This window comes from Psammomys obesus, unplaced genomic scaffold, assembly GCF_907164565.1.
Source record: "Psammomys obesus unplaced genomic scaffold, mPsaObe1.curated_primary_1811, whole genome shotgun sequence".
NCBI lineage: Eukaryota > Metazoa > Chordata > Mammalia > Rodentia > Muridae > Psammomys > Psammomys obesus.
This window is the reverse complement of record NW_026585626.1, coordinates 15,262,643-15,286,401: the sequence shown is the minus strand read 5'-3', so window position 1 is coordinate 15,286,401 and position 23,759 is coordinate 15,262,643. Positions and strand designations below refer to the sequence as shown.

The 23,759-nt window shown below is 40.6% G+C and overlaps 1 protein-coding gene across 2 annotated transcripts in view; it reads left to right on the top strand.

Moving 5' to 3' along the window:
• Positions 1-23,759, top strand: part of Mcu (mitochondrial calcium uniporter) — a 168,850-nt gene that overhangs the window by 1,176 nt on the left and 143,915 nt on the right. The window lies entirely within an intron of this gene.

Here is a 23,759-nt window from a genome sequence, read left to right as displayed (position 1 = left end):
TGTGTGTGTGTGTGTGTGTGTGTGTGTGTGTGTGTGTGTGTGCGCGCGCGCGCGCGCGCACCCGCGCGCGGGAGCTTGACATGGAGTGCTTGACCTAACAGGTCAGCAGGTTCCCTTGCTTTGGATTTTGGAGGCCCAAATGTGTTGGTCTCTGGCCAACTCTGAGAGAACAAGTGTAGGTTTAATTTCATAAGGTGAACTTGTATAGTGTGCTGTTGGGAGGCTCACTGCAGCCGGCCCAATAGAGAAGGTGGTGCCTTTAGCCCATGGATCATGACCTATCTTGTTCTGATACCCTATCTCCTAAGAGGGAAGGACTGGAGCTTTGCAGAGAAGATAGCCCTAACCTGTGCGTTTTGTGGGAATACTCTTGTGAAAAGAAGAGGCTTTGCGAATGCAAGATAGTATCGCTATTATTAGACATAGTTATGCACCTGATCTTTCTTCTTGTGAGAAAATTGTACTTTTTCTTATTTGGCATACTGACATTGCTTTGCTGAAGCTTTTGGGTGAGAGTTGAGTTTTTCTGTAGTTCAATTCTGATTTGTATGTTTCATGGTCTCCAGTTGTGTTCTCTGAAAGACATAAAGGCCATCTCAAAATCTTATGGCATGCTTTTCCCTCTGAAGTATTTGAAGGTTTTTGAGTTATCTTTGTTTTTGAATGAGACATCTGATTTTGCAGTTTGTTTTTAATGCTGTTTGGGTGTGGTATTCAGGTGCTGTCTAAAAATTTGTGCCTCATGTATTTTCTACCATGAAAATGCACCACTTTGTGAGTGTCTTTCTTGTAGGGTTCCTTCAGACAGTGTTCTTCTGTACTATTCTGGGGTGGGTAAGAGTGATGAGCTGAATTCATAACTGAAAGCACAGTTAAACATGAAGTGTTGTTTTTGAAGGGCAGAAGTGTTGTCATGGGAATGCTGAGTTGTAAATGAACTTAGGAGTCTAAGATTTGACAAGAGGTGAGCCTGATTATTTAAATATGTAGAAACAGAATTTGAATTTTTGTCCAATTGCTCTAAAGCCAGCGTGTATGTATCCCCATCTGATTTTCTGTGATTCCTTTTGAAAGATCTGTTTTAGGGATTTAACTCTTGACATTTCAAGCCTCAAATTGAGCCCCAGAAAAGAGAGAGACTTGACCAAGAGTACACAGTTGGTAAGACTTCTCCTCCTCAGGTATTATGACTCCTGTTTTGTGTTCTTTTTATTGTATAATAAACTACAGTTACCTTTACATCTCTCCCTTCTCTTATAAAAGTAATTGTCTGCCTTTTTTTTTATTTCAAAGCCTATGGGAGTAGGAATCCAAAAGTGGGGTATGATTTTGAGACACATGTAGTAGATGAGTATGGAATAAGTAGCTTGCCACAATAGATGTTCTTGTAATGATCCTGTCTGGGGGGACCCTGGGGCTGCGTGGAGCCATCCTGTGTATGGAGCAGATGGCAGTCTGCATCGAACCTGATCACAAGCCCAACTTGTGCCACTTTTATTCAGCAGTAGTAGATGCAGCAAGTTGGAGCCAAACGTCACAGCTAATAGCAGTTTCTTCTTTCTGGCTTGGGTCACCTTTTTTGTTTTTTTAAGACAGGCTCTCACTATGTAGCTGAGGCTGAGTGGCCCCTTTCTGCTTCTCATCTCCCTGGTGTTGGGATTATAGGCATGTGCCATCATGCTCAGCCAAGTCAAGAGTCATTGTTTTAAACTGAGTCTAAAGCAAATAGAGCTTGAATAAAATGGTACTGTATAGCTCCCTCATTAAAACATATTTCACCCTCCTCCTTAACACAGTGTTTGAAATCAAGTCTTATTTCATTGCCCAGGTAGTCCTCTAATTCCTGGCCTTAAGAGATACTTCTGCCTCAGTTTCCCACCTAGTTGAGACTAAAAATTTGCATCCATGCAATCTGACTTTAGAACATCTTTAAATGGAACAAATAGTAGCAGAGGTACATGACTTTTCCAGAATTATGCCCCACCATGTAGTGTGATTTTCCCTCTTGTGTAAAGAGGCTGCTATTATCCAACTCGAGAGCACCTGCAGCGAATATAAACTGTTTGTTGCATGCCTTCCTGTGTGATTAGTGAAGGTGGCTACTATTTCTAAAGATGCTCTTTTGAGGGGAACTGCCTTTCACTGTGATCTGTGCAATTCCTTTGCTAAATCAAACTGCTTCATCTCTGATTTTGACAGCTTGAGTGTTGGCAGTTCCTAGTGGTCAGCCTCTGTGCTGAGTTACAAAATCATAAGCTGGCATCATACTGTTACGGTTTGTAGCTCCCCTTCTCCACACATCACAGTTTTCTGGCAGCAATACTATTGTGAGGTACCTGAGGCTACTTTGCTTGATACACAGTCCACCCTCCCCCACCTTCCTGGGGGGAATATGTAGTCAAAACTAGCTTCCAGCTACCTATGCGGTCAAGTCCAAGCTGGTCTTGAACTCCCAGTGAGCTTCCTGCTTGGTATAATAGGCCTATCTGAGAATTCTAGCTCATTAGCTTGAGTTTCTCCAGTCTGGTTTTTTTTTTTTTTTTTTTTTTTTTTTGCTGTATCCATGCACAAAAAGCTGGCTTCATTGCTATCCTTAAATGTCCCACACATAACTACTATTAAGCAGATTTTGTGGTTGAATTTCAGCCATAACCACCCCCCATCATTCTTTTTATGTCTAAGGTCCATTTCAGGCCAGAGACTGATGTACAACTCTTTTCAAGTCAACACTCACTTCATAAATCTAGTGAAGCAGTGGAGTGAGTTGTGAATTTATATTTGTACCAAATAAGAAATTAGGGATTGAGATTCCTTTAAATGGATATTGGTTCAACTTTGGTGATTCCTGTCTCTTATTTTGTTTTCCATTCTCTATTCTAAATCCTGGTAGAATTTATTGTCTTTAGTACTCTGATTGACAGTGTACTCCAAATATTTTGTTCATGGACTCCCTATCTTACTGGGGAAATAAAGCCACGACCTGTATCTTAGCATCCCTCTACTCTTGACTTCTTTAGCCTGTTTCCAAGGAAGCCAAATCTGAAAATTTGTTTTAAGCTTGGCGATGCCAGGGAGGTCTTTGATTGTATCTTGCATTTCCTTATGATGGATTGGTGGAAGAAGCTGGTACTACCAGGTTAGTGCTGTAGTGACCAGTACCTTTCTGTTCATAACCAGTTAGAGTATAATTACCCAGATTATTAGAAATATATGCTTCAATCAGACTCCAGATGTGTTGCTTTCAGTTCATTAAAGTATTAGAATATTGAAGGTCCTGGAACACACTTGTTTTGTTTTTAAGGAGGTAGGCATCCTTTTATTCATCTTAAAAGTCTTACTTATTTTGAGTTCCATAAAATATTTTAGCAAATGAACTTAGATTTATTTCTTCAAATTTTGATTATCTGATCTTTTTAAGGCTCCAAGGACTTTATTTTATGCTCTATGAAACTCTTTATAGGAGAAAAAAAAAAATCTAAATAGAAAATACATCGATGTAGTCAAAGACAATAAATTGGGAGCCAAACTTTTTTTTTTTTTTTTTGTTAATTTTGGGCCTGCATTTGCCTGCTATTATGTCTCTTGCAGTATGATGCCATTATGTGAATAACCATTGCGATTAAGGTCAAGATTATGTTTTAATATTTCAGGATGTCTGCTCAGCTTTTGAACCTTTTTTCTTAATTGGACTGATTAATGCTAAACCAGGGCTCATGGACACATTAAAATTACTAGAATACATTATTAGAAAAGTTATAACTATCGTACACAAGTAATTCTGGAACAGAACTCCGAAGTCCTTAGAGCAGTGGTTCTCAACCTGGGGGTTGTGACCCTTTGGGGGGTTGTTGAACAGCTTTAGGGCAGGGGTGTCCTGAGGCCATCAGAAAACACAGATATTTACATTACGATCCATGACAGTAGCAAAATTACAGTTATGAAGTAGGAATGAAAATAATTTTATGGTTGGGGGTCACCACAACATAAGGAACTGTATTAAAGAGTTATAGCATTAGGTAAGTTGAGGAACTGTGCCCTAGAGTAAGCAAGGGTGTGACAGCAATGAAATAGTGTTTTCATAGTATCCATGAATGTAGAGCTGAGAAGGCCTGTTAAGTTCTTCATTCTCCAGTCTGGCTCTTTTCCTACTAAATTACATGGTTGTGTATTTTGCTTTAAAGTGTTAATACCAGTTTGAAAAGGTTAATTGGAATAGAGTTAATTGGGGTAGAATTCTTAGAATAACATGAGGTGTGACTCTGTCTTGAACATGTGCTCTTTGATGCAGATCAAACTGGACCACAAATGCTTAAAAACACCTGCCATGGCTGGAGAGATGCTGGAAGACTTAAGAGCGCCTACTGCTCTGGTAGAAAACCAGAGTTCAGCTCCCAGCACCCATGTCAGGTGGTTAATAACTCCAGCTCCAGAGCAAACTGTCTCCAGATTACTTGTAACCGTCTCCAGGAAGTTGCAGAGGGGACAGACAGAAGCTCAATCCCAACTGTCTTAGGTACTGAAATTATTAAGTTATCTTGCTTCCCAAGACAGGTGTCTGTCAGGCTTCTTGTCGATTATAAGTGATGTTACAGGGTGTTTCAAGATAGTAATGTCTGCTTTAAACTTTGATGCAGAGAAAATTAAAGTGACTGATAAACTGTCAAATTTCAATAGAGCAAACTTACACTACCCGACCTCTGCAGTGTAGAAAGATCTAAGGTTAACCCTGTGAGAGGCATTATTTACCTTATCCAGTGGACACTGAGGAGGGGTTTGCTTGTTTAAGTACCCGGGACTATTTCAGTGTTAGCCATGGATGGGAGAAAGACTTTGGCTTTGAGCTGAAGCTCTTGTCTCCTGCTCCTCCTGCCTCTCCCTTTCTAAGCATCTGCTGCAGTTTTCCTTCTAAGAGACCTCAAGGTCCTTCCTATTGTCACCAGTTCTTAAGTCTTTCCCATGTTCCCTTTAGGTACTAGCTGACTGAATGGGGTCTGAGTCAGGTTTGCCTCCTAGGGATCTTGGTAATTTAATCTGGAATGCTAAATCATCCTACTAAATGTGGTAATTGTTGAGTTTTGCTTCTATACTGGATTGTTCTGTAACATTTCTAGGGACAAAATGGTTCACCTACAAAAGTTAAACTACCTAGAATCACTTGGAAATGATGTGTAGAATTTCCTTGTGAGCCACTGTGCTACCGAAGACGGCGCCTTTGGTGGTTCAAACAAGAGTGCATAGTCTGGCCAGGGGACATTGTGCAAGCAGTGTGACTGGTTTTGCTGCTGATGTTTTTTAAATGTAGTCTTTCTCTTCTTTTTTCTCTATGTATCCCTGGCTGTCCTGGAACTCATTGTGTAGACCAGGCTGGCCTCAGACTTGGAGATCCACCTTCGTCTGTCTCTTTGGTGGGTGCTGGGATTAAAGGCATAGGGCACAGTGCTGGGCACATGGGACTCCAATGCTGATGGAGGTTGAGTGGGAGTCCTGAGAGCTACCTGTTGGAACTGGGAAGGCTTCATTGAGGTGACTTCACAGGACCTAAATTGTGAAACAGTATCTGTGTGCAGGACTGGAAATGTGCTTGGTGCTTCAGGGGGCATGAGATGTGACATGATAGTATAAGGGAGCTTATTATAATCACAGTTTGGACATGATCAATTAAGCTGATCAATAATGGTGATACCAGCAATAGTGATCACCTTCACCAGGCACTATATATTAAATCTCCCTCAATTTTTTAGTTATTCCAAGATGTGAGTACTGCCATGTTTCTCATTTACAGCTAGCGAAACTGAGTTACCTTTGATTGGTTAAGTCATTTGTTCAGGATCATAGTTGGTAACACTTGTCTAGGACACACACTAGCAAAAGCACACCTGGCATGTCATCCCCAAAAGCCTGGCTCCAGCCTCTGAGATGATAGTGAAGTGTAGCAGATTGTGGTGGTAATGTGACTTGCAGAGGAGCTGAAAGTTTAGTCTATACAGCAGTGGCCATCTGTGGACTCCCAACATCATGGACCTGTGTGTTATATAATGACCCATTGTGTGTCTATGTGTATGCCTGCATACAGGTTAAACGGTTATGAAACAGTTATTTTACTTTGTATGAGGTCTACATGGTTTCTTTTCTGCTAAGAGATACTACTAGGGGCTCTTCCAAGTTGATTTTGCAATGGAAGAAAAGCCGCACTTGGAAAAAGAAAAGAGTAAATCATAGCTTGTCAATAGAGGAGTTGCTGAAGATATAAAGTAGGAGAACCGCTTGATCAAGTGCATGCTTTCACATGGGTCATGCTGGCATTGGGGTAAAGGGTGGGTAGAGAGCTTGGGACCAGACAGGAAGAGGGCCATAAAGGGCCAGTTCAGTGGGTCATGAAGAGATGGCTGAACTAGGACATTAGCTAGAGAGAGGACAGGCAGGGTAGAGAGAGTTGAGTAGAGAAGAGAACGCTTCCATAAGTAGAACTGATTAGCTATGTCCATTTGTCAAGCCCTTAGCCAGCACCAGGTTGAGGGCAATTTCATTCAAGGTCTGACTTTCTTCCTCAGGCACAAAGATTAGTTTTTGATATTTGAAATTTCTTTTTATATTCTTACTAAATATGCTTCTTTGTGTTATTCTCTGTGCTTCTAATTTTGTATTAAAATGTGTTGCTGTGCTTTTATTCAGTTACTTTTACATTTATATATCAAGTCAGATGCTTACCTTCTCATGTACCTGCCTTCCCTCCGCTCCCCATAGTATTTAGGAGATTTTCTCAGCAGTATGAGAAGGCACACACAGCATGAAGAACACCAGCAAATCCATGGACAACGCTTGTGTTCTGTGTGTTGTTCTCTTCCCAAATCTTTGCACAGTGACCCTTTGTGTTGTGCTTATCAGAGGGGGACTTTTGAGTAATTTTCTTGAACTTAGTTCTTTTTTATCTTTCTATTTTTGTCTTGTATATGTTGATAAAGAGTTCTTTAATGGCCTTAAGTTTTAATTCCCTTAAGGGACTACTGAACATTGCATGATAATGATCTTGTCTTTTTTTTTCCCCTTTAATTTTTTATTTTTGGATTGGTAAATAAAAATCATACCTATATCTGTTCATAGGTAACTTTTATGGGAGGTTTGGTTTGTGTATACATTGTGTGATGTTCAAATAAGTAAACAATACCTATATCCTTAGACATTTATTTTCTTATTGGGAGGAGATTCAAATTCAGTACATGATTGGCTAGTGTTTCTGTGCAATAGAGTGCCATTTCTTCTTAAATAGACATTCCTAAGCATGAGTGGTTTTCTTAATAAAGTTTTACCCATCTTCCTTTCTACATTTGAAACAAGTACAAGTGATTCCTGGCTCTTCTATTGTCCTCTTTGCTTAAGGGGTGTTAGACTAAAATGAAAACAAATAATCTGTAGTTGTTCACTTAAAAAGCATAGGGTCTGCGGTTTTCTACATATTGTAATACAAATATGGGCATCTGTTTTTTTGGTAACTGATGGTCTTCAGAGACATTGGGACGTCTCTATAGATGATGCAACACTTTTAATGCTGTTGGTGGGCTTGAAATCTTCAGAGATTTCAAGGCTATTGTTAGTTTTTTTCTTAGGTACTTGAATGAAGAGGTGATAAATGTATATATTTCTGTGTTTTCCACTAAAATGAAAGTAATAAAAGGTTTCATGTGATGTAATAGTATTGTGAGTTCTCTTCTCCTCCTCCATGAACTTGCATTTTATCTTGGGCAAAACATTTAATCTCTTTGGTATTAACTTTTTTTTTTTTTATCAGTTAAGTCAGAATGTTCAATCTGATAAGATTTAAGAGCTTCTTTTGTTCATTATTTGTGTGTGTTTGTCGGTATGTGCATGTGCATGTGTGTGTGTGATGGGCATGCGTGCTGGCATTAAGGTGCCACTGTTTCTGGTTCTATATTTTAAAAAGATTTTATGATTTTTATATATGTGTATGCCACATGTGTGTGGGTGCCCCTGGAGTCCAGAAGAGTGTGTCAGGTCCCCTGGAGCTGGAGTTACAGGTGGTTGTGTGCCTTCTGATGTGGGTGTGGGAGTCCTCACTCCTGACTGCTCAGCCATCTCTCTTGTCCCATAATTTATTTTTATAACTCTTACAGGTAACTTTTGTTTCAATGTGTGTCTTCATTTAAGTTAACATCTAGGTTTCATTTTCACGATGTGGTCAGGAGCTTGGAGCAAGACAAATGGCTCTCTAGTTCCTCATCAGAACAGTTTCCATAATTTCATCTGATACCTTAGTCAGTGATTTACCTTGTATTCATCCCCCTTAAAGAGTCATTTATGGCTGTAGTTTTATTTTTCTCTGTTGTAGTTGCCATCAATTTCCTCCTCCTCCTCATCTTTTTAATCCAAACTGTTCAAAGAAAGGCAGAAGGGGTGCAGATGTCTTGGGGAGTCAAGAGTTGGAGAGTTGGGAGAAGGTACGAGCCATCAAAGTGAGAATGAAATGATAGGATTTTACTAGTAAATTAATTCTAAATTGTGACATGCCAGCCTTAAACCAAATGTTTCCATTCTCCTTTGTAGTTATGTTAGTGGAAACCATAGCAGGAAGACCTTAGTATGTGGTTAGTTGTTCATGATATTCATGTGTTAATGGTAGTCATAGCATTGGTGGGCAGGTCATAAAGTCTTCCAGTTCCATGAGCAGAGCCAGAGTGCAGAGTCCAGAGCCTAGCTAGTCAATCACTGTTTTACGGATGAGAGTCTGTGAGTTAAACAGTTCCAGAGACCATTCTCTATGTCCTTTATTTCCAGGGTTAACGTAGCTATAGATCATCTTGTTCTCTGCCAGGACATTACAGTGATGGGATGACTTCTGATTCATGCAACAGCAAATAATTCTTGGAGGAACTTGCAGTGTGCTGAAACAGTCAAAGAAGTCTACAGGCTAAGAAACAGTTCTAGGCTAGAAGTGGTTCTAGATCTGTCAGATTGAGAGCAAGTAGGTCTGAGAAATAGGGTGTTTGCTTAGCATGTGTGAGACCTTGAGTTCTGTCCGCAGCACAACATACACACACACACAAAAAGAGTAGCGTAGAAATTGCTGTCTGTATTTAGTGGTGGGAGCTGGGCAGTGCCAGGTTCCGCAGAAGACAGGAGGGAACTGTTTGATCCCTACATACATTCCAAAGATGGCAGACTTTTGCAGGTGCTTGTTTGGGAGTGAACCTTCCAAGTCTCCATTCTGGCTCCACCATAGCTTCATCTTTGCACTGCCAGGACCCTGCTAGCTGCCATGATCAGGCGGTGTGTGGCAAGTGGCCAACTGTGGTAAAACTCATTTTTTATTTTAAAGCAATTCAGATTTCAGGATACTTTAAAAAAGTATATTTAAAGAGGGGCTGAATATGGTGAAAACAATAAAAACCTAACGGGGATATTAAAGCTATCAAAGAGTTGTCATTTACTTCCTCTTCTTCTTCGGTTCCTTTTTTTTTTTAATTCTTTATTAATTACACTTTATTCACTTTATATCCTCGCTGTGGTTCCCTTCCTCCTCCTGTCCCAATCTCTCCGTTTTTGTTTTGTTTTGTTTAAAACAGAAAATTACTAGATTCTATCAGTTTGTCTTGTATGGTCAGTTTCTCTTGCTCCTTTTTCACTGTTAAGTGCTGTTGTCAGAAGTTTCTGTATAAAGAGGAACAAGAAATTTTCTGGTCAGAAGCTATTGCTGAATTTTTTACAATCCAAGGGTATATTTTCACATGCCTAATGGCTTTATTTTCTCATTAAATCCCAAAGAAAGTAAAATCTTAAATAATTTTTCAGAGCTGTAGCTCTGACCTTAGTCTTTTTTTTTCTAGTTCTAGAGGCAAAGTCACACTAAGTGACTTTGTACAACTTCATTTACTTCTGTGCTTGCAATAATACTAAAGGTTGTAGTGGTGCTGCTGTTGTTGGTGTGAACAAAATTAGGGGTCTGCATTTGATCACTGATTGACAAGGGCAATGAGTGTCTGACATATGCTAATGCCACAAGACTCCTGGCTTTTTCTCCTTGTCTTCACACCTTCTCATATTACCAGTCCAAATCAATTTGCTTTTTGTGGCTTCTTATCAATGCTGAGAAGCTTCTGGGTGCTTGCCTATGGTTTGACAAATCTTGTAAGGGATGGTGCATGACAATGTGGCTAGAGGCCATCAGTTGCTATAACTCTCACAGTATCCTTGTAAAGCAATTATTGAACATCAGAACTCTGATAACTCTGTCCATTTCTTGCCTGTGAACATTAATTTCTTGCAGTTTTTTAATCACAGTTTATTCACTTTGCATCCCAGCTGTAGCTCCCTTCCTCATCCCCTTCTCTTTCTCCTCCCATGACCCTCCCCCAGTCCACTGATAGGGGAGGTCCTCCTTCCCTTCCCTCTGACCCTAGCCTATTAGATCTCATCAGGACTGTCTGCATTGTCTTCCTCTGTAGCCTGGTAAGGCTGCCCCCGCCTCAGGGGGAGGTGATCAAAGAGCCAGCCACTGAGTTCATGTCAGAGACAACCCCTGTTCCCCTTCCTAGGGAACCCATTTGGAGGCTGAGCTGCCATGGGCTACATCTGTGCAGGGTTTGGGGTTCTAGGTTATCTCCATGAATGGTCCTTGGTTGGAGTATCAGTCTCAGAAAAGACCCCTTTGCCCAGATTTTTTGTTCTGTTGGACTCCTTGTGGAGCTCCTGTCCTCTCCAGGTCTTTCTATCTCCCCTTCTTTCATAAGATTCCTTGCACTCTGCCCAAAGTTTGGCTATGAGTCTCAGCATCTGCTTTAATACCCTGCTGGGTAGAGTCTTTCAGAGGCCCTCTGTGGTAGGCGCCTGTCCTGTTTCCTATTTTTTCCCCCTTCCAATGTCTATCCCGTTTTGAAAGCAATCTGACACTTTCTCAGAAAATTAGGAATAGTGCTACCTCAAAATCCAGCTATACCAATCCTAGGCATACATCCAAAATATACTTAAGTATATAACAAGGACATTTGCTCAACCATGTTCGTAGTAGCTTCATTTGTAATAGCCAGAATCTGGAAACAAAATGGATATTCCTCAGTGGAGGAATGGATACAGAAATTGTGTTGCATTTACACAATGGAATACTATGCAGCCATTAAAAACAAGGAAATCATGAAATTTGCAGGCAAATGGTGGGAACTAGAAAATATTATCCTAAGTAAAGTATCCCAGAAGCAGAAAGACATACATGGTATATACTCACTTATAAGTGGATATTAGACATATAATATGATCATACTAAAATCTGTACACCTATAGAAGCTAAGCAAGAAGGAGGATCCTAGGCAAGATGCTCAATCCTCATTCAGGAAGACCTTAGTTTTATAACAAAATGTTTTCTAAGTACGGCTGAGGTGGTAAGGCAGAACGTTAAGTGTAATACATTACAGAATTTTGGAATATTGATTTATTTAATGGAGAGCTGAACTCTAGTCGTGGCCTTCTTTAATTTTAGTATCTATTCTGCCTTGGTCTTTGATTCAGAATGAATTATAATTCTTAGTATGGCCAAATACTGCAAAGTTGGGTGAGCTTGAAATATGTAATGGGTTTCTTTTTAATAATTGCTCAAGCTTGTAGCAGCAAAGGAGTAGAATGAAAGGGAGCTATTAGAGTTTTTTATGAGTTTTCTTAAAATTAGTATTCTGGTAAGATTAAAAGCAGCAATAGGCTGAGGCCCTGGACCTATGGGCCAAAGGTCACAGCCAGCACCAGAAAATCATAGAAGAAAAAAGTACGGATGGGCTAGCTTACCAAGGGACACACTCAGAAAGTCCTGTCATAGGACAGAATTTTCTAGGGGTGCCTGTCATAAGGGGATTACTTCATGCTCAGTGGTTCCCCAAGAACCCTTCCTCAGTTCTGCTTCCTGTCTTCTTTCTCACAGTAACTTTCTCTTGGACTCAGTGTTTCCCACCCAGTGTGTAGTTACCCTTTGCTGTGCATGTGCCCATCATCAAAGCCTGCATGTTTTATACAAATGTTTTACAGCTATTTGGAAATAACTAAATGAAACCATATTTAGGAGGTTTTTACCCTCTGTGTCTTTCTCCAGTTTATTCTCTTTGCATAACACTAAAAAAATTTAGTTGAGGATCAGCATGATGACTCAGTGGGTAAGGGTGCTTGTCCCAATTTTTATCACTTGAGTTCAATCTACAGGATCCCCTTGGAGGAGGGAGAGAACCAATTCCTGCAGGTTGCCTTCTGACCTCTACCTGAACCCCCCAATAAATAAATGTAATTCAAAACAAAATTATATGTAATTAATGCATTGTCTAGTCCATTCATTTTTATTTCATTATTTATTCATTTCATGTGTATAGGTATTTTGTCTGCATGTATGTCTGTGTACCATGCCTGGTACTTGTGGAGGCCAGAAGAAAGCATCAGGTCTCCTGGAACAGATGGTTATGAGCCACTATGTGGTGCTGGGAATCAAATCCAGGTCTTCTAAGAGGTCAACCATTGTTAACTGCTGAGCCAGCATTCGTTTTTAAGTTCCCTGAGATGTTTTTGGCCCTGATTCATATAAATGATCATTTCCCAGTTAACTGAGTACTTTTTCATCGAATATTGTGAGGGGCAGGAGCTATCATGTCATTTTTTAAAGTTAGACTAGGAATGTTGTTTGGCCTTTCAAAAATGCTAATCTCTCTCTCTTGTTTTTTTTTTTTTTTTGGTGTGTATTGTCCTTATTTGTCATATTCCTGGAAAAGTCCTTTGTACTTCCCTCAGAGAAGGCGGGGAGGATTAATGTCTCATCACACAGACGAACATGGCTTGTGCAAGGTACAGAATAGCATCTGCTGTCACAGCGAGCTCACGGGGACTGGCTACAGTGGGAGAGTTTGCTTTGCTCCACTGAAACCAGGATTTTCCCAGTGCAGACAGCTGTGGCTAGAAATCTGTTCTCATCAACTTGTTGTCTCTCTGTGTTTGGGATATCTACAGCATGTAGAAGCTGCTTTATTTTGTAAAAGGATATAATGCCTTTCATGATAAAAATAAAGTCTGTTGCTAAATTATTGTATAGCTTTACAGAGCAAGTCAAAGAACTGAGTTCTAAACAGGACAGGAGAGATTTCTTTTTGTGGTAGTTGATGTGAAATAAGTATTTGTTTTAATAATCAGTTTCAAGTACTAGTCTGCATAGATTCTTACTTTATAGTCCTTGGATTTTTTTTGTTCATTTTTATTTGACTTTATGTGTGCTGTTTGCATGTACACCACCTGTGTGCCCAGTGCCCACAGAGGTCCAGCGCCAAGTGGTTGTGAACTACCATGTGGCAACTGGGATTTGGGTTGTAGTCCTTGTTTTAAGACACAATCCTGGGTACATTTTTATCTTCTCAGTTTTATGCTTCTCTCTCACATTTTCAAAATCCTGGATAATGGTTTGAGTACTTTTACAGAATTTGGGTTGCCCCTCCAAAAGATTGCTGTGCAGTGCAGTAGCCAGAAATGCTGAGACAGCACAAGAAACACTAATGAGTGGGATGCTTTCCAGAGTGGTCGCTACAGCGAGGCAGACACAGCCAAAATCGAGGAGAAACTGTTACTTAGGCTCTCAAGATGTAGCCTGGCCAGATATGCTATTAACACTGAGTAGCCAATTGTAATTAAACTAATTGGGACCTGGGCAGTTTGAACCACCAGACTGTCCGTTAAAAAGAGTGAGCAATTTTAATGCACCTTTGAATTAAGGGTTGGGAGGGGTGGAAGTGATAAAAATTCTGTACTCATGTGAAATTCCTACTAAATCATTAAATACATTTAAAAAAAGGGTCATGCAAGAATATGTGTTTGACAAACACTTACTTAGAATGAAAAAATTATATTTGCCTTTTGAAGAATGTGCCAGTCCCAGAGGCCCAGGGTTGACTGAATCCTGCTGTCTATGTGTTTCATCCATAGTCTGAGAGTGGGTACTGAATGGACTGCTGTTAAAGGGACAGGTCTGTCTGTCTGGTTTTTATTTTCAGGAGTGATCAGTTAGAAGGAGGAGAATGACTGACACCATAGTTTTGTTTTTCACTGTTGCTGCTTTTCTGATAATCACACATTTCGAAGAACCCAGGTATAACGTATGTATGGGGAGAGGGAGTCCTGATATATAAAGACTCCTTTTGTTACATTCTTGGGTTTTAATCTCCAGACACATTCAAGTAGAACCCCTGCTCCAGAGAGTTTTGTGGCTAGGTCAATGGATTTAATCGGTCCCTAAAAAAATCTATCTATCTATCTATCTATCTATCTATCTATCTATCTATCTATCTATCTATCTATCTATCTATCTAATGTATATGAGTGTTTTGTCTGCATGTGTGTCTGTGCATCACATGCATGCCTGGTGCCCTGCACAGGCCAGAAGAGTGTAGGCTGGAATTACAGATGGCTATAAGCCACCATGTGTATGCCGAGAATTGAACCCAGGTCTTCCAGAAGAGCAACCTATGCTCTTAACTGCTAAGCCCTCTCTCCAGCCCTGGGTTTTTAAGTGTACCAAGATTTCTGAGTGCTGAGGGTGAGCCGACTACTCTGTTTGTTGTTAGAATCCACTTTCATTAGAAACACTTGTGTCTTCATTGATTAGTTCTTTGTTTTATCTTTATACTCTGAAGCAGAGTTGAGTTTGAAAATTCCCTATCTTTGCAAGTATCTCTGAAAAATATTAGTTTGTGAGTTGTTGCTTCAGATCTTTGGTTCTTCCATCTGTATGAGTTTTCTGTATGGCAGCTGATGAATTAATACTTTATTTCTCTAAAAGGTTTCTCCTATTCCGTCTGGACTTACTCCAGGAAAGCTCTCAGGATCTCACTGGAGACTCTTGGCATTACAGGCTGTAGTAGGCATGCTAGCAAGCTCAGGACCTTCATCTTTGACATTGACCTTACTTTTCTCTGTTCCTTTAGGTCTTTCATGGCCATTCCTTCAGTGGCTGGCAAGATACCCAGCTCATTCTCCATGTTCCATGTCAGTGACATCTTAGCTGCTAGAGTGTGGAGCTGGCCTGTGGGAGTCAAGTAAGTGCCTTTTTTACTATTTGGCATGGTTTTTGCTTACTTGGCAAAGCCATGTAGAGAAACTTCATAAGATGAGTTTTTAAAAAGGCACTTGCTTGATCTTGGTAGGCCAGCTCTGCTCCAGCCTGCTACTGAACACCTGCTAGCTAACATGGGCCTGATCTTTGTGAGGTGACTGTTACAAAATGGAACATTTTTGCTAGGGTAGAACCCAAAGGAAGGCAGAGTTGGTCTTGGCCCACACATTCACTCTAGTGAGCAGCTCTTGTCTGAGCCCCAAATAAATCAGAACTGTTAGGTCAAGTAGTAATTACTCTGGCTATCTGTAAATTTAGTGGTTTATGGATGACCAAGAGTCTGCAGGTCTAAAGGACTGGGTTGAATAAAAACATAATAGCTCTTCCAGAAAAGCTAATGACCTTGGCATTCATCTGAATCACTTGCTTAATATGTGAAAGGAATAATCAGACTCACGTTTCTGTGGTTACCACTAAAGTTTGCTAAAACCTGGTATTTTACTTTTGCAGGTCATCTTGTAAATTTTGCCTACATAAATTAACACATCCCCTGTTGTATCTTAACAACCATGTAAGGGAGAGTGTTTTCCTGCTCTGTCTTTAGGTATTGGTGATGTGACCTATTCGTGCAGGGGAAAGTTGAACATTCGCAGGTATGTGAAGAACCTGATTCATAAGCATTTTCTCTCTGCAAACAAAAGTTTGTCTTAGTGTGAACTTGTGATATAGTTTTACAAACATCTGTCTTTCTAATTTCTTTTCCTGTTCCACTGTGACTCCAGAAAGGAGACTGGCAAACTATAGCTTGCCCTGCTGCTTATTTTTAAAATTTTATCTAAACACAGTTCCATTTATTTTCATATATGTTGAAATTTCATATATGATATACAACTCTGTTGTATAACATAGAACCTCTAGAGCCACAACTGGTTTCAAAGCTTCTAGGGAGCGAACCAAGAAAGCCTAGACCTCTGTCAAAGTGTTGCTAACTAGCAAGTGAACATCTGCAGCGCATGTCGTACTCTGACTACTGTATCTTCTGAGGGGGATGCTTTGAGACGGCCTCATGCAGTTCAGGCTGGCCTTGAACACCACATAGCTGAGGAGGACCTTAATCTTTTGATCCTCCTGCCTCTACCTCCCAAGTGCTAGTATTGCAAGTATGGTTTAGGTAGATAGAACCCAGGGTTTTGTGCTTCAAACTGAGCCTGTGTAATGTTGTGGTTTCTAATACAAGGTTAAAGAAATGAAAAACTGCTATGGAAGTCCAACTTTATGTTTTCTTTCATTCATCACCCCCCTCCTGTGTGTGTTTGTGTGTGCGTGCGTGTGCACAGGCATTCATTCAGTGGCAAGATGTCCTTATTTTAGTTCTCTAAATATTTTGTAGAATGGAGATAAAAGCTTCAACTAGGATAATTGCACAGGCCAGAAGTGAGAATGAAGGACCTCTTGGCCCAGGGAGAGACTCCATAATTGATCATAGACTTGAAATCACGAGTACTGAGGACTAGAGGCATTCAAGGATTGCAAAGTGATTCTTACTTAGTGGCAGAGCTGAATGAGGCCAGGTCTCTTGCCCTCTGGCCCAGGTTCCTTTTTCAGGTCTTCTGTCATGGTAGTGGCTCCTTTTTTAGAAATGGAAAGGAGATGTGTATTTCTCTTCCTTTCTCCTCCTGAAGTATAAACAAGGACTTGATGGCTTTAAACTACTAAGATATGCTTTTTGGAAGGTTAGCTTTGCTTGGAGGTTTGATTCGTTAATGTTTGAAAATTATTAGAAAATTGCTTCTTAATGAATTATTAAATGCCTATAGTGTAAAGTCACAAAGGTTAGAGTGGATGGAATGGAAAGGAAAAGAGTGTTCCTAAAGCACAAACCCCAATATTTACATAGGTAAAATGTCCCTTATTATCTGTATACCTAAGTGCTAGATGGAAAGTGTGTGTACATGTATGTGTGCACACGCATATGTGCTTCTGAAGTTCATAACGTGTACCCGGAAAGAATTCTGCACATTATATTCTGCAGAAAGAATATGGAGATTATATTTCAACTGGACATTTAAAATTCATTTTTCCCAGCACATTTTAGATTTTCAGACAAATCTAAATTCCTATACATTTCTCAATTCCTATATATTCTCTCTCCTATTTTTTTAAATTAACTTTTATACTGCTATGGCACATTTACTGTAATTAATGAGCCAGCCTTGATCGTTCACTGCTAAAGTCCATACTTTATTCATATTCCTTATGTTTTCATTTTTTTAAATTATACGTTATTTACTTTGTATCCCCCCTCTAGTTCCCTCCCCCCTCCCCTCCCAATACCTCCGTCTAGTTCCCTCCCTCCTCCCCTCCCAATACCTCCCTTCTTCCCCCCTTCTCTACACACTCCCCTCCCAAGTCCACTGGTAGGGGAGGGTTTCTTTTTCTTCCTTCTGATCCTAGTCTGTTAGGTCTCATCAGGAGTGGCTGCATTGTCTTCCTCTGTGGCCTGGTAAGGCTGCTCCCCCCTCAGGGGGAGGTGATCAAAGAGCAGGCCAATCAGTTCATGTCAGAGGCAGTCCCTGTTCCCATTACTATGGAACCCACTTGGACACTGAACTGCCATGGGCTACATCTGTGCAGGGGTTCTGGGTTATCTCTATGCATGGTACTTGGTTGGAGTATGAGTCTCAGGAAAGACCCCTGTGCTCAAATTTTTTGGTTCTGTTGCTCTCCTTGTGGAGCTCCTGTCCTCTCCAGATCTTGCTATTATTAAGCTTGAGTGCACACACATCAATGTGTGCATGTGCTGGGAAGCAATAAATGATTTTTTATTATCATGGTCATTGAGATGGAAGTTGTTTATATAGTCTAGAAATTACGCTAGTTCTGAAATGACTTCTAGTCTCTAAATGTTTAGAAACTGATGTAGAGTCACTGTCCAACTGCAACTGCCCTGAGTTGCAACACTGATAGCCAGCTGTAGCATACTGAAGGAGTTACTTTACTTCTCAATAATAGTGGCTCTTCACAGGTTTGTTTCTAAATTTTAGCAACACCAGCTCTGAAGAGGGGAAGCAGTTGGGTTATTTCTGTTAAGCATCCTGTGCTGAGTTGCTATTGAAAATGCCCTAAAAAAAAGGCCTTCCAAGACCAGGTGCCAGCTTTCCCATTTCAATATGCTCCTCCTACTGAAAGCAAAGTTACATCTTCCACTGTCCTTCCCTCTATCCACCAAGCTGAGAGTCAGCACCTTTTTCTGAGTCATTAGTCTAATTTACATTGTACTACAAAGGCCTTGAAATATTTCTTCCTTAGAAGCTCTTTAGCGGCTTAAGTTGGGCACATGCCCTGTGGTGTGGCAGTTCCACCAGTGGATTTATGTACAGCAAAACTGTGTATACATGGTCACCCAAAGCAAGTGAACAAAAATGCTCATGCTGAGTGAGTAGGCCACATAGGAATTTTCTAAGTGGCTATCAATAGTAGCATGGGTAAATAAGTTGTGAAATAAATGCCCAAGAATATTAGATAATGATTAGAAGGAATAAATTGAAGCTATGTGTAAAAAAATTGGCATCTTACGAATATACTGTTGAGTGAAGGGAACCACACATCAATATTTTACAGTTTCATTTGCATCGGTTTCAAATGCTGTCAAACAAATCCGTGTGTCAGAACTTATGAGGTTGGTTGTCTTGTGAGGGTTTTGAGAAGTGTTTCTATGACTATGAAAGAGCTTCTGGTATGCTAGTAGTGTTCTGGGTGTCCTGTAGGCACTGGCTCCACAAGTGTGCTCACCTGTGAAAGACAGTGAAGGTTTCAGACTTTTCATGTGCATGGCATTCTTCAAGGGGAAAAAAATGTACAGTCTAAAAAGTATTGACCATTCTAAAAGCACCAAGAATTTTACTTCGGATGTTTAAGGGCTATATGGACAAGTCAAATGAATTGACCTTACAGCTTAGAGGTGGAGTATAGGGTTATGAAGTGTACATCTGTATTGCTGGAGTTGACACAGTTCTGTTTCCTATTTGTATTAGAAGAGAGTGATGCTAATAGCCTTTGTTTTCTCTCTTAACTGTTTCCAACTTTGGGGATCTCTCAGAGAGGAGCATTTTTTTCCTCTTGGTCTGTATTGAGTAGAGCCACCATGTCACCATGCCTCTTAGTTCTCTTACTATCCAAAAGGCTGATAAGCCAGGCTGTAACTGGAGTCCACTGTGCGGTGGTCTGTTCCCCTTCCCACTGACTGCCTACTTAGCTTAGCCTCTCAGCATGCCAGCACCTCCTTCTTGTTCAGATCCTCATCCTGCAGCTGGACTTTACTGCATACATTCCGACTTCAGCCAGCGTTTCCTCTGTTATTACTCCATTTTATGATTTCCCACAGAATGGCCTCCCTAAAGCATCAGTGGTGGCCCTGGGTAGATTCCTTTACGTTTCTTGCTGGGCACATGGCCCTAGGGTCCATCCATAGCACCATAAATATAGTAAGTAAATGAACCCATTGAACCTTACTTCTTCATTTTCCCCCATAAAACTTTGGCTTGCTATTACCTATAAAATTTAATGCAAATTCCAGTTAGCCTGAAGTTTGTGACCTTCTATAATTGAATTCCAAACTTTTTTCATCTTTAATGGTAGTAGTTTTGATAAGTCATGACTAATTAGTAATTTTTATAATTTTTATATAATTTTTACTGTATTTTTAGTCTTGAGAGACTTGAAGTAGATGCTAGATTGCCATTGTCAAGGGAAATGGGCAGGGAGGTGTCTAAAAACTTGTCCATCCTAGGGAATGATGGAATTAGGAGCTCAAATACATGTTCACATATTTCACAGTTATAATGTTTATCTCCCTGTGTCCTGCCTCCTACCTTAAAAAAGAAAAGATATCATTGTGCTGCCTAGGCTGGCTGCAAACTCCCCATTCTCTACCTTAACTGGTTTTATATGTGCGCTGCACTCAGTTCTGAGTGCCTTGAATAGGGTACTCCCTAGGTACTAACTGTATCTCCACCATTTTCTAGCCCTTTCAGTTTGCAGAGCCACTGCCTAGTTCCTCTTACCATTTCAATTTCCATCCTTCAAAACATAGCTCAAGTCCCAGATGGTTAATAGTTTCTTCCTCTAACCTCTAGCTTACAGAGTGCTCATTATATTAATTAATATTCACTTATTATTATTCATGTATTAATATAAACATTAAATACTCATGTATTAATACCAGTATGTTAAATACTTATATTCATGCTTGTAGATTAATATTATTATGTTATATATGATACTCAAATATTTTGCACTTTCACTGTTTTGAGTCTTATGTTATTTCTATTGTTTGTTTTGGGGCTATTAAGGAAAAATGTAGATTTAAGCATGAAGAGAGGCACTTAGAGAAAAAGAGCAGGTAGCACATAGCCACGAGTGGGCATGGGCTTCTCAAGAGAGTCACCAAAAGTGACTTTGTTACCTGTGTTGTGACCCAACAGCAGCCTTGCACACGCCAGCAACCACTCCACTGTAGAGCCCCATGCCCTACCGTTGTTCCTAAATGAACAATTTAACTAGACTTTAGCTTGTGATCTCTTTAAGAAGGGCTTGGCTTTATACAAAGTGTCTTGATATCTTCTTCAGGACCTCATTGTATAATAGCTGTTCAATAAATGAATGTGTTGATCAATTTAGATGCTAAGAAACCTTCCAGGGCTAAAGATATATGATATATGATGGACATCAGCACTGGTTAATTATAATAATCAGTGATTGGATTGACAAGTGCCTTTATTAGGAAAGCAAATGTCTGGATATGTCTTTGAGGGTATGTCTAGAGGCAACTGGCATGTGGGACATCAGTTAAGAGACAAAGGCCTGGCTGGAATGTGGGAAGCACCATCTAATGTGTTGGGATTTGAGTAAAGGGTCCGATAGAAGCCACCAAGCACAGCCATGCTGTCTGGTGTCAGTCACCATGAGGTGAGCAGCCTCCTCCACCACACACTCTGCTGCCCTGACATTCTCTTCAGCGTGGACCAGGCTCATAGTGATACAGAATATGTGAATCATGGCCTAAACCTCTGAAACCAGGATTTAGAATAAATCATAACTCTTGTACAGTTTGTCTCAGACATTCGTCACTGTGACAAAAATCAGATCCACATCGCTCCATCTAAGGCTTTTGTTCCTGTTTGAATTTCCTGAAGTACTTTGAGTAGTGGGTCTTATTTTAGAACTGGGAAGGAGGTGTTGAGGGTAGAATTAGAGCTATTTTAAAAAGTTATCTAAAATTTTATTTTATGTGTATGAGCTTTTTGTCTATCTGAATGTCTATGAACCGTGTGCTTGCCTGGTGCCCACAGAGGTCAGAAAAGGGCATCTGATCTGGGACTTCAGTTAGAGATGGTTGTGAGCCACACCATGTGTGTGCTGGGAATAGAACCTGGGTCATCGGGAAGAGCAGCAGCATTGTTAACTGCTGAGCCATCTCTCCAGCTCTGGTTTTTGTTTTTTGAGGTAGGTTCTAATTATAGTACTCAGGCTAGTGTTGAACTGGGCTCAAGCAATCTTCCTGCCCTAGTCTCCCCGGGGGCTGGGGTTGAAGGCTCAGGTTGCTGTATGTGAGGATTGGCTATTGATGATTTGTGGATGTGAAGCCTGGTAGCCATCACTGTGCTGATTCAGAACAGAATGACTCTTTGGATGCTGAGCTTCACTGCTTCTCACTGTCCTACCACTGGCACTCTGGGTCAGGCTACCAAAGCATTCCACCCAGGTTGTATTAACAGCTGCCAAATTGGTCACCCTACTTTTGTCCCTTTTTCCTGGTGGTCAAAACTCAGAGTGTCAATGCAAGGCAAAAGGTCTTCTTGATCTTTTTATCTTCCTGTATCTTCCAGTCTTAGTCATAGTAGAAGGCACAGGCCTAGAAGTGGTTCTGATAAGATGAAGGAGAACCCCTGACTTGCAGCTTTTGCCTCCTTCCTGATATAGCTCTTCCCACACTGGCTAAGTGAAGTTACAGATCCTGTGCTGGGTTGCTCTACTCTCTAGCACCACTGCTGAACATTTGGCTCCTATCCGACTCCATCTGCTGCTTTTTCTTGCTCTTGCACAATCTCTTCCTGCAACACTGACCCCTTTCTGTTCCTCAGAAATTTTAGACATGCACCTGCCTCCCAGTTCTTTCCATTTGTACTTTTGTTTGATTGGAGTGCTGGTTCTGATTTCGAGCTTTCGTATAAGAAGTTGGATGTGGTGGCAGGAGCCTGTAGTCCCCAGTGCTGGGAGGCAGAGACAAGAAGATCCCCGAGCTCCATGGTTAGCCAATCTTGCTAAATCTGTGAGCTCGTGGTTCAGTGGCAGATGGTCTCAGAAAATGATAGAGGATGAGATTTAATGTTGACCTAGCCTCATATACATGGAAGCACATATGCAGATACATCTACACACACATACACACACACACACACACACACACACACACACACACACATTCACACACACACAGAGAGTAAAGGTACACTTTGTTCCCGGTTCCTTTTTTGATACCACGAATCAGACAAGCTTATTAAACAAGCAGCTGACTTCGTACATGAAGAAGAGAGGTTAAGCCCTTCCTGTAGTGCCTGAGTATTCCTCTGGTGTGCCCATGGTGAAGTTTCTACTCCCCCTAGCACCCCAGCACGGACATCTAAGGTAGTGTCTACCTGTTACAGGAGGACAGATGGTTTACCATTTGTGGAGATCGGAACCTTGTGTCCTCCCTTCAGAGCCTAGCAGGTAAAGCTATCATTGCAAAGTACCCACCCAAAAATCTCCCTGGAAGCAAGTCTCCAGCTAAGTGCCTGGATCTGTGCCTGTTCTTTCACCTTGTTTGTTTGCTCCTTACTCTTTAGGCACTCTGTCCTTTCCTTTATATCTGTATTGGACTCTGCATCCTGAGCTGTGGTGTTTTATTGTTTTTGTTGTTGTTGACCTGTTTTTAAAATCAAGTCTCTCGTTGAATCTTTTTAATATATACTAAATACATAGATTTTTTAAAATGAAAATAAAATGTAAAAATGTACTTTCAGGGTATAAAGTAAATATGAGATGAATGAATTTATGTTTAGACTTGTACCCTATACTTAAGACATTTCACTGTAATAAGCAAACACTCGAAAAATTCCAAGTTTTTGTTCTCAAACATTTCAGGTAAGCAATACTCAACTCTTCTAGTCCCATTGACCTATGCACTCCTTTCTGTTGTACATGCATTTCCAGTCTTTTGCTAGAGTGATAACCATGTGGATTCATTATCGCTCACAGTGAAGTTTAGAACGTGTTCCTAAAAATGGAAGTTATGAGGGTTACTCTCCGCCTAGATCTTTGTCAACACCACATGTTACCAAACGTTCGGATCTATGAAAAAGGCATATCAATATAAATTCAGTTTGTACTTTTTGCATGGGCCACTGCTGCTACCTCCTTCTCTCTTCCTCCTTCCTCCTCCTGTGATGGGGCTAAAACCCAGGATGTTTCATGCTAGGTGAGCACTCATCTCTGAGTTCTACCCGGATGTATGGTGTGACTTCATATTAAGCTGATCCCGTACTGATTTTGTTTCTATTCTTGCCACTCTGAACACTGTAGTAAGCGCTTAGTCTGTGTCTTTACATATGCTTCCTAATGAGATATATAAGAGTGTGATATGTAC